Source organism: Lactuca serriola, chromosome 3, assembly GCF_051521515.1.
Source record: "Lactuca serriola cultivar US96UC23 chromosome 3, Lser_US96UC23_V15, whole genome shotgun sequence".
Classification (NCBI taxonomy): Eukaryota; Viridiplantae; Streptophyta; class Magnoliopsida; order Asterales; family Asteraceae; genus Lactuca; species Lactuca serriola.
In genome coordinates this window covers 66137541-66154251 of record NC_136410.1, presented here as the reverse complement: position 1 = coordinate 66154251, position 16711 = coordinate 66137541, and positions in this window count along the sequence as shown.

Genomic DNA, 16711 nt, shown 5'->3' with positions numbered 1-16711 from the left:
GCAAAACCAAGAAAGGTTTTGTCACTCCTTCTGCTAATCCTAATGAGGTTGAATGCTTCTATTTCCATGAAAAGTCGCACTGGAAGCGAAACTGCCCCAAGTACCAACAAGATTTGAAGGATGGGAAAGTAAAACCCAACCATGCAGGTATATACACTATATTGTCTAATAACTCACCTCATTCTAAGTCTTGGATCCTTGATACAGGTTGTGGTATTCACATATGTTTTGATTTGTAGGGACTAAGAAGAAGTGAGAATGTGGAGCAGGGAAAGATAAACTTGATCATGGGAAACAAGAAAGCTTCACCTGTCACCAAGATAGGAGTTTATTCCTTAGTGCTACAGAGTGGGTTTACATTAGATTTGAATAAATGTTATTATTCGCCAGAAATGGCAAGAAATGTTATTTCCTTTCATGCATTGTATAAACAAGGTTTTACCTTTTATTTTGATAATAATAATGGTAGTATTGATGCTTTCTTTAATAATGTTCCTTATTTTAAAGCATTACCTTGTGATGGAGTGTATGAAACTGTATCTGTTGTAGATAATCTAGGAAATAATGTATTGTGTAGTGACTCTTCCACTAGCTTAGATAAAACATCTTTATGGCATTGTCGTCTTGGACATGTAAGCAAGAAATTCATAGGCCAACTCCAAAAGGATGGAGTTTTGGAGTCATTTGATCTAAAGTCAGATGATAGTTGTGAATCTTGTTTGCTTGGTAAAATGACAAAGTCACCTTTTACTGGCACTTGTGCTAGGGGTGAATGTTTGTTGGACCTCATACACACGGATGTGTGTGGACCATTCAGAACCGCCACAAGAGATGCTAATCGCTTCTATGTGACTTTTACTGATGATTTTAGTAGATATGGATATGTCTACCAAATCAAGCATAAGTCAGAAACCTTTGAGAAATTCAAAGAGTTTAAGTAAGAAGTGGAGAATCAGTTAGGCAGGAACATTAAGATGCTTCGATATGATCGTGGTGGTGAGTATCTTAGTACTGAGTTCCTTGACTATCTTAAGGAATGTGGGATTGTCTCACAATTGACACCTCCTAGGACACCACAGTTGAATGGTGTAGCTGAGAGGCGCAATCGGACCTTGTTGGACATGGTTCGTTCCATGATGAGTCGAGCTTCGCTACCAATATCATTTTGGGGGTATGCCTTAGAGACTTCCGCCCATATCCTTAATCTAGTCCCTACAAAGAAGGTTTCCAAAACACCTCACGAGTGTGGACTGGAAAAGTTCCCAATCTAGACCACATCAAGATTTGGGGTTGCGAGGCTTTTGTGAGACACGAGACTCATGATAAGCTCGAACCCCGAAGTGAGAGGTGTATTTTCATCGGCTACCCACAACAATCCTTTGGTTACCTCTTCTACAGACCTAGTAAAAATGTAGTCTTTGTAGCTAGGAGGGCTGAATTGAGAGAGAGAGAGAGAGAGAGAGAGAGTTCATAAGCCAAGGAAACAGTGGGAGGCAAGTTGACCTTGAAGAAATTCAAGAGTCAAGTGGTGAAGGAACTTCAAACCTTAGAACTCAACTTGAGGAGGAAACTCCTGTTGAGCTGATTGACAAGTCTGTACCTTTGAGGCGTTCTACAAGGGTTAGGAATGCACCTGAGCATTACTATGGATTCCATATGACTGCGGAAGGTGATACACTTATCAGTGATGAGACACTGATAGGTCTGGATGAACCTAACAGTTACGCGGAAGCCATGGCAGGCCCTGAGTCAGCCAAATGGAAAGAGGCAATGGACAGCGAGATACAGTCCATGTATGACAATCAAGTTTGGAACTTGGTTGAGAATGTACCAGGTCGTAAGACTGTAGGGTGCAAATGGATCTTCAAGAAGAAGACCGACATGGATGGTAATGTACACACTTATAAGGCACAACTGGTTGCAAAGGGTTTCTCACAAACTCCGAGAGTTGATTATGATGAGACTTTTTCTCCAGTGGCCAAGATTAAGTCTATTAGGGATCTGTTAGCCATAGCAACATTTTATGACTATGAAATATGGAAAATGGATGCCAAAACCGCTTTCCTTAATGGAAAGTTGGCTGAGGATGTTTACATGAGTCAGCCAGAGGGTTTTGTCAATACAGAGTACCCTAATAGAGTGTGTAAGCTTGAGAAATCCATTTATGGATTAAAGCAAGCACCTCGCAGATGGAATCTTTGCTTTGATAAGAAAGTCAAAGAGTTTGGCTTTTCTAGGAGTGAAGATGAATCTTGTGTGTATGTCAAAGCTAGTGGGAGTATAGTTAGATTTTTGGTATTGTATGTGGATGACATACTACTCATAGGAAATGACATCCCAACTCTGCAGGAAGTTAAGTCCTGGCTTGGGAAGTGTTTTCTCTATGAAGGACCTAGGAGAAGATGCCTATATTCTAGGGATAAGGATATTGAGAGACCAGAGTAAAAGACTAATTGGACTTAGTCAGAGTACCTACTTGGATAAGGTGCTGAAGAGATTCGGCATGCAGGACTCCAAGAAAGGAGAGTTACCCATCCAGAGTAACGCCAGATTGAGTAAGACACAAAGACCTAGTACTGAGGCTGAGATAGAAAAAAATGAGTCGAATACCTTATGCTTCAGCTGTAGGATCGATCATGTATGCTATAACGTGTACTCGACCTGATGTAGCCTTTGCCTTGAGCATGGTTAGAAGGTATCAGGGGAACCCTGGCAAGGCACACTAAATTGCGGTAAAGAGTATCCAGTAGTACCTACGGAGGACTAAGGACTGGGTTCTTACCCTCGGTGGGAGTGATGACTTGAGAGTTGTATGGTATAGTGATGCTAGTTTCCAGACTGATAGGTATAATTTCCACTCTCAGTCAGGCTGGGTCTTTACCTTAAACGGAGGAGCAATTTCTTGGAAGAGTTCCAAGCAAGAGACACTGGCTGATTCAACTTGCAAATCAGAGTATATAGCATCTAGCGAGGCAGCAAAGGAGGCGATATAGCTGGAGAACTTCATTGGAGACCTTGGAGTTGTACCAGCTATTAAGGAGCCAATGGAAATTTTCTGTGATAGTTAAAGTGTTATTGCCTTAGCCAAGGAACCAAGGGATCATGGGAGATCCAGACACATCGACAGAAAATACCATTTCATCAGACATCGAATAGAAGATGGACTCCTCGTGGCAAAGAGGGTATCATCAGATGAGAATCTGGCAGATCCCCTCACGAAGGGACTGACTCGGGTTCAGCATGCTCGGAGCATAGGGCTGAAGGATGATATTAGATTTAGTAGTTAGATAACCTTGAAATTTGTAAAGTGTAATTGACATTAGATGATGAATAAAAGGTGTTTTATTTATGAGTAAAGTGTTGCTATCTCTTTTCGATCGTTTACTATATTTCTTTTGCATGTTTTGACTTCCAGAATAATTATGTTTGGTATATCATATTATTCGAACCTCCACAGTCGGTCATATGTCAGAAGTAGGTATGAATCAAGACTGTTATGATTGGTTGTAGAGGTCTAAGTTGTTGAACACAGCTACAACAATCATGAGTGATCATAAGTTTTGAGCATTGGACTCAACCCACGCTCACTGGAATCACTTCATGGAATTTATCTCGAGTGATCGTCAGACGGTAATATCATACAAGTCTTCAAACCTAGAGATATAATTTGTTACTTATGAGTTGGTTATGCATTGATTGTTTGAAAACGCATTGGTAACTCGATGTTATAAAACGTGCTCTTGTGTATAATTCAATGAGTAGTAGAACAAACATATGAGTCGAAGTTTATCTGTTCCTTCTTGGATTAGAAGCTGATATCTGGGCCCCTCGATGATTTTGTTTTGACCTATGTATCGGGCCCGGTTAGAACTAAGTTGATGTGTTCAATTAAGTTCTTTGTCAAACAAATCGGAAATCGGGAAACAAGCTGCTGGACAATAAGTAAGACATTGTTCCATGTATTTGTCCGACTGATATCTAGAATGGAGGATTATATGATCACTTATCTTAAATGGCGTATCATCATCTTCTCAGTTCCGAGAGACCTTGAAAAAGCTACGATTGTTGATCGGTTCCTGAAGTCATACTTGCAGTTATAGTTATTAGAATTATCCAAGTGGGAGACTGTTGGATAAGGTGTCTAAGTCCATAACTATTTCTGGTATGTACTTGACCCGACCCGGCATGGTCCATTTGGGTTGCATGGCACTATGCAATTGGATAGACTAAATGAGAGAAATAACACTTGTGGTTTATTAATATATTATAAGTTCTAATATATTAATAGTATTATTTAATTAGTTTGATCAAGAATTAATTTAAAATTAATTAAGTGATCAAAAGATAACTAATTAAATATATGGGTTGATTATGTAAATCATCCATAACTTGTATAGTGGGCTAAGAGGCTCCATGGATTATCAAATTGGGTTAAACCCATAGGATGCTCCATGGGAGTTACAAACCCATGGGTCATGGAAATGAAGAGTCATGACACATTAGGGTTTACATGGTGTAACCCTAAATGTGTCAACACTATATAAGGAACCCATTCTCCACCAAAATCAGCTACACAAGAACAAGTGAGGGCTAGCCGATTTTTCAAGTGTGTGTATTCTCTCAAAAGTTTACTCCTTTGCATTTGGTGTTGTGTGAAGCATTTGAGGCATCACACTTAGGGTGCTAGGCTCACAAGGTTTCAAGGATCATATTTAACAACAAGGTAAGTTATTCTATCTTTCATTCAAGTTAAAAAAAATGTTCCCCATGTATGCTAGATAGGAATATAACCTTGGAATTCAACTTTGCATGATAATTAGACAAACATAGATCTAAGGTTATTAGGGTTGCATGTACACTTAGGAAGTGTTAGAATGCTCATAACCCATCACTATTTCCCCTTAGTTCTGTTTTTTGCACAATTCCTACAACGTATATTTACATTTGTGCCACCTTCACATTCAGTAAGACTGGCTGACCTTATGCACGTATTCATTGACTTACTTCATTAATTAGGTGATGAAGATGCGATGAGAGTCTCCCTGTTGTATATGTTAGAGCAGGGATTTTTGGGGAAATACCCTCGACAGCTGGTTACTAATGAAATTCTAGAAATCGTCTTTAATTTAGACAAGTTTAACAGGTATACAATTATTTACATACATTGTATGAAATGATACATACACTTATTAAGTGCAATTGTTGATACAGGTACCAGTGGGCCACAGTGATAGTTTTTAAGCAACAAGTATTGTAAATTTATTATGTTGGTAGTTTTTTAACATCCTAATTTTGTAGATTTGGATCATGGAGACATTTCCCAACAATAGTATAGGGTGTTCCTCTATACTGGGTGTTATCCATTGGGCAGTTGCATACCCTAGGATGAGGCGTTTAAACGATGTTGATTGTGAATGTATTATTGATGTTAGAAGTGTATGTAACTTATTTCACCTTGTAATCTATATGTTTCTATGCGGAAATAACATAGCATTAACCTTTATATTGTTTAATGCAGCATCCCCCTAACGAATTGTTGCAACCTACTCAGTAGGAGCGTGCTTTATTATGGTGGACTGAGAGTGCCTCGTGGATAAATGTTGCAGACTACCCTTGATATTTGACTTATGGTGTTTTCTTGTGCATGTTTTAAACAATTTCTTTATCGTGACGTAGCAAAAACAAGTTTATCTTTCCGAACAATATATTATAGAATATTTTAATTTCGTACAAACATCACTACAAGTTTTTTAGGTCAACAATATCATATTGTTGACTACTTTTTTTACTAGTTTTAACATTAGATCTACTCTTAGACTTAATGTTACTTTTGCTACTTGACTTGATCTTACTTGAAGATTCAGTTTTTGTTGAATATGCGGGAAACTGAGCGTCACAGTTTCTGCTAGTGTGAGCAATCCTTTGGCAACAACTGCATTTTTTCTGAATCGGACATTCTCCTTGGGATGAGATACAGTTATCATTTCGTGGTCATCTGACTTGACGATTTTCCATCAATGGTGGTAATACAACCATGACTTCATCCAATTCTTTGTATTCAGATAGAAATGACACAAGAAACACAACCTCTATACATTTTGATTGATATGTTTCCATTGTGAAGTATGATGACACTCATGTACTATAGTGTTGATATCTAAGTTTCTTGAATACCACCATAGCACGAGAATAAGGTATAGCTGATAATTGTCATTTCCCACATGTGCAACAATGATATTCCAAGTTGACTATACCATTTTTCATTTGGTTAGTCACCTCATAGCTGCTTTAATCAATCTGCTATGCCCGAAAACCAGATGATTTGTTAATCCTCATATCAATACCCTTCTCAACATACTCAATAATATCTTTTTTGGTTTCAACTATAAAAAACATTTACGTATATCTTGTCATGCTCTGTAAATTACAATTATCATGGAAGTATTATAATATAAATACTTACCTCCAACATTACGTCACTGATATCACGATTGTTAAATAGTTGCTCGAAATAAATCAATCAACATTGTTACTGGTAGTTTTTGTGCATCTCTTGATAACGCATTGACAGACTTGGCGTTATTTGATGTCATAATATTATACCGAAGCATAGGGAAACACGACCTTTCCCATTTCTCGTAACCGATTCTGTCTAGCCATGTGCGACAGTCTTCGTTTAGTGCACGACGTAGTCTAGCCAAAATTTCTTTGAAATCAGACTGTCGGTAAGCTTTTGCAACCTCCCAAAACAAAATCTCCATTCTCTCTTGTTTACCGATCTTTGTTCTCATATTCATCAACAAATTGCTACAACAGAGTACGTGATATGCGTTCGGGAACAAAGCTTGAATGGTTATTTCAATTGAATTGACTATATTTGATATGATAGCTAAAGAGGGCATGTCTCCAATACATTCTTTGTGTCTTGATAAAAACAATATCAATGACTCCTCACTTTTAGTTTTCCCAGTACCAAATGCAATAGGGAGGATTTGGTTATTACCATCCATGTATAGTGGTTGGAACATGATGCCCAAGTATTTCCCTTTCAGGTGTGCTCCGTAAATGATAATAATAGTATGCAAACTTGTTTGAAATTCTCAAACCTAATAAGTAATTAATATTAATATATTATTCATTAAAGCGAACACGCGTATAACAACAATGAATATAAAGAACAAATTATATAAGAAATATTATTACAGCACAACCGATAGCCATGAAAAAGTATTCAAATATTTTTTCATAACTCATCTTTATATGTGTAACCTTCCCATAATTCTTCTTCTCCAAGTTGTAACAATATAAAGGTTTTGAAAGCTTTCTTCATGGGTCCCTCTCAATAGATGCAGTAAAAACATTTTATCACTTCATGCTTGCCAATATGAAATATGTACACTAAGACGGTCATTTAAAGTTCATTGTATCTTTTTACCCTGCAACATATTACCCGTACTATCAACTAATACGCCCTTCAATAAGTGACCCAATACATTTTTATTGGCTTGTCTGTGATGAAGACATAGTTGCATGTTTAAGCAAGTGTGGGTCTACGATAGTTTAACCACTTGAAATTTATTAGTATTTTTATCTTTTTTTGCCCATATCCGGTAGTCATAGTTTTCCACAAAGCAAACAACTTCAACCGTGTCTTTTGTAGATTTTCTCACTTTATATTGAAAGCCTTTAGTAATACTTTCGAATCCTAATTTAAGTTTAAGTTCGTATTTGCTTTTAAATAGTTGGAATAACTTCCCATAGGAAGTATAATTGTTGGTTGTGACGCCTTTATGTTTTTGTTGAACTAATTCAGGAAATGGTAAAGGTTCATGCATACTCCAATGGGTGGTTTGTGTTTCTTTATAATTAGAAAAATAAAAAGGAAACTTTTTCTCTTGTAGTGTTAGGGGTTTTAAGGGCTAAATTTCATCCTCTTCACCTTCGTTATCATCCCCATATAATTTAGTGCAACTCTAAAAATGTTTAACTGCCTTTCCATGTGGAATTATATTACCTTCATCAACCAACATCATCAGTTTTGCCTCATCGTTTGCAAATTCATCAACATCAACTGTAGGAGAAGCATCAACAACAACCTTTCCTTTATACCTATAATCACCCTCCCATCTATAGGGTCATTATAAGAAGGAACATGGTTGGTTTTCATAGGTAATAAATTACAAATTTGGTTACTTCTAGCATTGGAAGACCCATTTCCACCAGAAAGATTTTCCCCTACAAATCGATGAATATCACTTTCCATTACATTATTAAAAACAAACAAGTGTACCATGTTAGGAGGCATACTGTAAAGCCCGTGTTTCTAGGCTAGGCATTAATATTGACATAATGGTCTAGGTTAACCTTTGTAACTCATTTAGAAGAAATGAAAGGAATTATGTGAATATTATGTGAATTATGTGTTTTCTGCTTAATTATTAGGGTTTAATTAATTAAGAATAAAAATAAGCATCAAATTGAAGTGTGAGATAAGCCTGATATCTTTACCTAAAGTTGTAGCGGTCGAAACAAGGATTTCGGGGATATAAAGAATACCAAAATCCGAGTTATAACGAAGAAGTTATGACATGTCGAAGTTTCGCGACAAAACCGGCACGGTGCTGAATGTCGTAAAAAGTGAGTTTTCGATAAACTACTTTTTATCCTTAGTGATCTAAACGAAAGTCGTAGTATTCGTTAAACCGAGAAGTTCGATAAAAATAACGCCCAAATCTGACTTCGTATGAGGAAGTTATGATTTTTCGAAGTTTCAGCTTAGCAGTAGACAGCTAAAAACTCGAATTTTAGATCGAGCAATTTTTAGCCGACACAACCTAAACGAGAATTGAAGGTCTCGTCATTAGGAGCACAACGGTAAAAGTCTGACGAAAACGGACGTCGGATGAAGAAGTTATGAATTTTTAACGGATTTCCTGTCCCGGTCTGTTAAAAATAATAATACAAAATTTAAAGTCAAAATTAGACGAAAAAGTCTAAACGGAAGTTGTAGAGCGTAATTTTAGCTACGCGTGCATATAAAGAACGTCAAAAACGGAGCTCGTATGCGAAAGTTATGGATTTTAGAAGTTTTGGCGTGAAAATCGAGAAAATTCGCATAGTCACACTTTGCCACGTCACCCTCGCCTCGCATGCGCCACGTGTCCTATTGAGTCACCCGAGCTACTGAGTCATCCGAGCACCTGGCCTTATCCGAAGCGGTCCAATCAGCGAGTGCCACCGAGACCCTCGCACATGCTGACCACCTGCGCATCGGACACACGCCTCGGTCCAATCACAGACTGCCAGCGAGCCCTCGCATGCGCAGACCATGTGCGAGCCACCCCCCTGCGAAGCCTCTCAGCCGTCAGATCAGAAGACTCTCAGCCCTTGGATCAGAACTTCGGACCCTATAAATAGAAGGGTACCTGCGAAGGCTCTCAGTTACTTTTGGAGTTTTGCCATATTTAGCCCCCCTCTTCATATTTTCTTCATCTTAGAATCCCCCAAAGCCCCAGTATCGATTGTAAAGCCCGGAATACGCCACGAAGTGTCCGAGAAGCCCGGAAAATTTATTTTTTTCGGTTTCGAAGCCCGACTTTTACAAAGCCCGGTTTCTCAATAAAACTCCCGGTTTTATTCGAAACGATCGTTTTAGGAAACAAATTACTGCCCGATTATCATCAAATCATGTGAGTGTATAGTCACTTTCATTTTACACATAGATATGAAGTATTTACCTTATAATGCGTGCTATGTGTAGATATATTAATTATTTATTTGAGGTAACTGTTGAGTTGATGTTTTATACAAGTTTTAAACTGTATAAGTATTTTTATCTACAAATATGTTGGGTAGAACATGGGTAGATAGTGATGTGTGATAAAATAAAATTGAGGGGAGGCCTCGATGAGTTTTGAGATCTAGTCATCTAGCGGAGTTTGGATGATGACCACAAACTTTCTAGACAGTCCAGTGGGAAACATTAGCAGGTCCGCAACCTGTAGGTGTTAATGAACTGAGAGTGTTCATTCGCTGTACTCCATCCCCCTCATGGTTGCCTTTAGGACATGCATGGCTGGGGAAACCCCTTAGCAGTAGTGTCCATCCCGATGATATTCTTTAGGCTAGGTCCCTTGTGATAAGTGTTTAGGGACATAAAGTAAGGATAACGGGAACGGGTAATCAGGGTTATTGTTGATTGATGAACTTAGTAAGTTTATTATTATTGTGGGTTGAAAACCCTATATGCTCACCAGGCTCCCAAGCCTGACCCACTCAGCTTTTTATGTTACAGGTAGTGGACCCCGAGCATAGTCGGAGGACAATGAGGGATTTTTGGATTATAGGCCAGTAGTTGTAAATAACTGTTGAAAGACTTATAATGTCTTGTTTATGCTTTTGATCTGTATCGGAACATGACATCCCGACGTTTTGATATGAAATGAAACTATACATTTCTTAAAGAAAGTTTTGATAAACTTTTATCATGTTTTCTTTTGGGAACAAATTCCGCAACATCTTTTAAAAAGATTTCTCTGATTTTATTTTAAAAAGCATAAATTAAATCGGTCTTTTCTGGCCGAGAAATTAGGGGATGTCACACATACTACTAAAAAAAACTAAGAAAATATTTGACATCACTATCGTCAAGAATCTGCATAACTATATTTGATCCAGGACATTGAAAAGATGACGTATTTGATTAGTATGTAACTTGGACTTGTAAGCAACCAACATAATTAACCCAACGAAGTTGGTTACATTGCTTATATCTACACCAAAACATGTGTAATATGGAGCAATATAATGCATAAATCCATCGATACGCTGACATTGTCCTCCATTAGAAACTGACACTCGAAAAATATTGTATGCATACTCATTCTGGAAAGTATAAGAAAATTGTCAAACACGCAAATATGCAATATATTGCATATATGGAACAAAAACACACAACTAACCAAAATTTAACTCTCCAGAACAACCCTTCGCTATGTAAGACCATTCCGAACTGAAGTCCGGAATAAACTTTTCAGTCCGGAACATACGGGGTGTCAGATTCTGAACCTAATTCCTACCAACCACCAACAACAACTCTGTAATGAAATTAAATACTCCGGAATATCCTATTTCAGAATAATTTGAACGAACCATGTTAGGAATGACCTTACGTACTCCTTAATACGCTATTACGAAGAAAGTGGTCATTTCTCAAAAAACAGTATATTGGTTATTTTTATTAACAAAATCATTTATAAGGATTAGATTATTCAATCTCCCTTACTCTTTCAATACAAGATTATCGGTAAAATACTGGCTAACATACTTATTGAAGTTATTGGGGAAGTCATTATTGATGAGATTGAGGTTATTGGTGAGGAAACAACTTTAACTAAAGGCCGTCAAATTTTTAGCAGTTATTTAATGCTTGAAGAAATGTATCGGAGTAAGGATAAAAAAACTAATGTTTTATTGTTGTTTTCGAGAAGCGTACGATTCATTAGATTGTGGATATTTAGATGACATGTTACAAAAATTGGTTTTAGTGAAAAGTGGAGGTCTTTGATTCATTTTTGTTTGGTTTCATACTATTGCTTCGATTTTGTTAAATGTTTTTTGGAACCACAAACTAACTAAACTATTTTAAATATCACTTATGTCTCTATTGAGAGTTGAACCCATGACCTCTCGTTTGAAAGAGTCACTATTTAACGCTAGGTCATTGGCCATTTGGTAAATGTTTCTCCCATGGCTGCGATGACGGATCCTTTAAGGGGCCAGGAGGGGCCATGCCCCCCAGGGTTTTAGCCTATTAATATGAAAAAAATATAAATTAGTCTTTTATTTAAAGATAATCACTATATCGGCCTTCCTGAAATTTCGAAATAGATAACAGTATAGGATTGAACAATCAAATCCGTCATTATGAGAAAATAAAAGGAAACAAATCAAACAGGAGAAAGAAAAAGATAATGCATCCATAACAATTCCTGAAATCTGGCTATTCTAGTAGCTTGAAATGGAATCTCTACGATCACATGTCTTCCTATCTTTGTTCTCACTATGTCATTCATCCTTCATGGATCCTGCCCGCCACTGCTTATGCACTTGTAGCCTTGTCGGTTACCATCTCCATGTGGTTCTTTTTTTGCAGCTATGTTTCTATCACTTATGAGGATAACCGTAATCAAGGTATTGCTTTTTTTAATTCTAGTTTTGGTGGCTCTTTTTTATCCTCTCATTTGTTTTCAATTGATTACTCTTAGGCTATATGCTATAGCTTTAATTTGTTATTTAATAGAATTTGAGGATTGCTTTAATTTGTTATTTAATAGAATTTGAGGATTGCTTCAGTTAAATGTGTTGCTAGTCTGTTATTGTAGTGTCTAAACTATTTTTTAGTTATTTCTTTATTCTCCAAGACTCAGTAGTGGATTATTGTCATTTTCTCTTCTAAAGTATTGTCAATTGTATGTTGAGTGTTATGTGTTAACTGTTATTTTTTGTGTTATTCTGATTACTTTTCAATAAAAACTTCTATCAAGTACGTAATGTTTTATTTAACTGTAAGCTAATGTCTAATGTTCGTTTTTACATTTCTATTAGCATATTTGTTGTTTTTGTATTCCATTTGATTAGGATATTAAGTTATATATAAACAATACATGTATAAGTTTGCTATATGAATATCAATTTTGAAACAAACATATTAGCATAAGAACAACCTTGGTCGGCCCCTCATTTGAAACAAACATATAATTGGAAAGTTAAAATTTAAAATAGTTTCTTTCATTCGGAAGAAGATTAATGTTTCTTAGATCAGTTTTAGGAAACCTTGGTCTTAATTTTATTTCTCTTTTCAAAGCCCAAACACGCTTACTAATTACCGGGAAAAAGAAGATTTTGTGGATCAAGAGAAGAAGATTCTAGCAAGCAAAGAACAAGATGGACTCGTAATTGAAAGTTTTTTGATTTTAATCGATCTCTTATATATATATATATATATATATATATATATATATATATATATATATATATATATATATACACTTTTAATGGATCCTAATGGTCTTTGTATGTTTTATCAAGTCTCTTCCTGGTGGGTATGGAAGTTTTGTCTCTAACCTTCATGGTAGTTTTGCAAAATGATTTACAATAATATTATTAGATATTTCAATCAACTTTGTTCTAAAGGTTTTGGTTCATATATTTTATGTAGGAAAAAGTTTGGTAATGATGACGTTTGGAAAGGTGATACAACTTTAAAAAAGTTGGGCGAGTCTTCTTGTTAAATATTGTTGGCGAGTCTTATTGGTTGCATAAAAGACCAAGAAAAGGAGTTGATGAGATTCAATGGAATGGTTTGACGTACATTACAAATTCTATTGTGTTTTCGTATCATAAAGACATACATGGGTGAGATTTATAGTTTTCGAGAGATTATATAATCTCATCTACTAGGAGGTTCATTAACAGTGGTAAGTGGAGGTTTTGAGTACTTCTACTCAAAGGAATAATAGGGTTCACTTGGATATATTACCATGTAGAGATAATTTACATAAAATGGATATGGATGTTATTATCTTCTTTTCCCGTTTTGTGATCGTTTTTACAAAAATCCGTAACACCATTTTGGTGGTTGTGTGATGCCTACTAAAGTGAAGAAGAAAATCTATTTATGGTGGGGGATTTTTTTTTCTACTTTACATACAGTCACTACTGGTGTTTGTTTTTTGACCGCATATCTTTCTGGCTTCATCTATCTGCGCGGCGCAGACCATGCGCAGACATTAACCTTTGCAGACTGTTTTTTTTTTTTGAAGACCACAGACCTAAAATTGTTTGTGCGCCCTCTTCTTGGCGCAAGTGTGGACCAGAGTCTTCTAACATCTTCAGACATTTTCTAGCCTAAAAAAACACATATACTTTATTTTTTTTTTAGTTTTTTTTGAATTTATATTTATTCCAACTTTATTAGTGATAAACAATTTGAAAAAAAATTTCAATACTTAAAAAAAAAGTTTGATGACACAAACATGATATTTTTGACAAATTTATAAATAAAAGTTTATTACATTAACCTTGAAATTGTTTATATAAATATGAAAAAAAATGTATTCTTAAATTTTTTTTGTGCCAAATTTTATAAAACATTATTTAATAAAATATCTGTCAATTTCTTAGAAAAAAATATTTATGACATGTTTTTAATTGATTTAATTGAGAAAATCGAAGTTTATTTTCATTCATTTATATATCAAATTCTTTGATTCCTAATTACAATGTTTAGACATAACTTTGCGACCAAAATTATTGGTTTTTATCAAATATATATGTTAATTTGTATCATTTTTATTTTCAGCTTTTACACAATAATACATAAAAGTTGATTTAGATTTGTTAATTATTTGTAACAAAATCATAAATATATTAAAAAATCACTTTGTAGTTTAAAAAAATCAGTTTACTTAGATTTTAGTTTATTTTAGTAGCCTGCAGATGTTAAAAAACAAACAGTCTTCTTTTTTCAGACTGCAGACGTTTGGTCCACCTCTTCTGCTGCAGAGGTCTACAGATGTGGTTTACAGACTGCAAACATTTTACCTCAGAAAAAACAAACAACACCTAAGTTGTTCAATTGGATGGATCATTCAAATATCAGGATCTTCAAAGAAAATGTTTAGAGGTTGTGTACTCACGACTTTTTATGTGGGTTTGAGGTTTCACAATGCCATTCTTTTTCAACCGATCAAACCAAATAAGGATTTGCTTTTTAAAAAACTTCTTACCAGGTTTGATGGATTTAAAGTCCAACATTTGCTTCAACTTCTTTGTAATGTTTTTTTTCTAGCATCTTGCAAGTTTTGATAAAAGTATTTTTTGTTCAAAAAAATATTATATATGGGTGCTTAAGTTGCGTTTGGTGTACATTTTATCTCCTTGCATTGTGAAATGGAAGTGAATGTATGACCAAATCCGAAAGATGAGTATTTTTCCAATCAAGTTCAGCCTTGGCTTCAGTCGGCTCGTCTTGACCTTAGCAACTAAATCTTGGCCTTGATAGCTTAGCATTGGCTCAAACCAACCTTGGTTGTTGCTTCGAGATTGGTGTGTTGCTGTAAAATCATGTTTTTTTGCTTGTTAGGTGATGTCCATTATTAACTAAAAAGAAACAATTTGTGAGTGTACATTATCAATGGAAATAAATGTGTTTTACTTTCACAAGTGGAATTAACCAAGGGCAGATTTAATATGTTGCACGGGATAGCACGGACTATCCCTCAATTTTTTTCGTCAAGTGTAAATTTAGTATAAATTCGTCAAATTCCGTCACAAATCCGTTGGAAATTTGTCATGAATCCACTGACAATCCATTACAAAGTCTGACAATTATGAATTTAGTGTAAATTTTTTGGTTTATTGACGATTTTGTGACGAAAACTGCCTTCATAAATGATTTCTTTTTTAGTAATGCAACCCCTAAAAAATTTATGCAACCTACTTTTTTTTAATACGCCGCCGGAATTAACTACATACAATGGATAAACAAAAATTTAAAAAAGAACACACAAAAAAATCTTATATAATGATGCCCTTAATGATGTTTTAGTTAATCTCAAGAAACGCCACGGAATTAACTACATTCAATGGATAATCAAAATTTTAAAGAACACACAAAAAAAAATCTTATAAAATGATGCCCTTAATGATGTTTTAGTTAATCTCAAGAAAAGTAACGGTCTATTTTGTTTATGGGCGCTAAATTAAGCCTACAATGATGGATATTCTTAGCAAAAGTGAATTCATTCTTTGTATTTTTACAAAATTTTAAGAATTAAATATTTTTTATATTAGAGTGTGATTTGGAATTTGATGATCTGAACGAATAAGCTGACTCAAAACGAATTGAAGAAACATGAATGACTAATTTGAATGGATAGGTGTTTGAGGTAGGCCGATGGCCATTAGTCGCGAAGTCATACATTGTTATTTCGGATTTTATTCTATATGTGGCTGACTCAATACTTGTTAGAGTTTTCCGTTATAAGTATTGGTAGCTAGATTTTACGTGTATCACTTTTGAAATAGTTGAATAATATAAGAGAAATTTAGCTCCAGTGGGCATAGGTCAATTAACTTTTTTTTTTCCTTGATTACTTGCACAAGGATTTTGTATTTCGATGCTAATGTAAATCAGTAAACCAAAAAATCGGTAGTTTTACATATATAATACTTGTATTTCTTGAGTCATATTATATGTAAAATGCATAACATTGAAATTGTTAGATGCCTTTGTGGGGACAACAAAAGTTAGGTTTTGTTTGTCTCTTTCAAAAACATTCTAAACTCTTGTTGCCAAAAGAAAGGAGCATTGAAGAGACATGGTCCTCCTGGGAGTAGGTTTCTTGTCTATTGTTATTAAATGAGTTTTGTTTCTTTCACCATAGGCTTAGAACAAATCACAATTGACAATATTAAATCTTGGGTTTATTTTATTTGAACCTTTATTTTTTAATAAATGAAGCATGTATAAGGATAAATAATTAGGGAATAATAAGTACAAAGTACATGTTGATCTTCTTGATCATGTTTGTGAAGTTAGTATGAAGTTTCCTATGAATAAACAAAACACATTGCAACTATTGATATTTGTTCTAGAACTAGTTTTCTGGCACGATGAATGAATCTTAATATCTTAATGAGGAGCTTC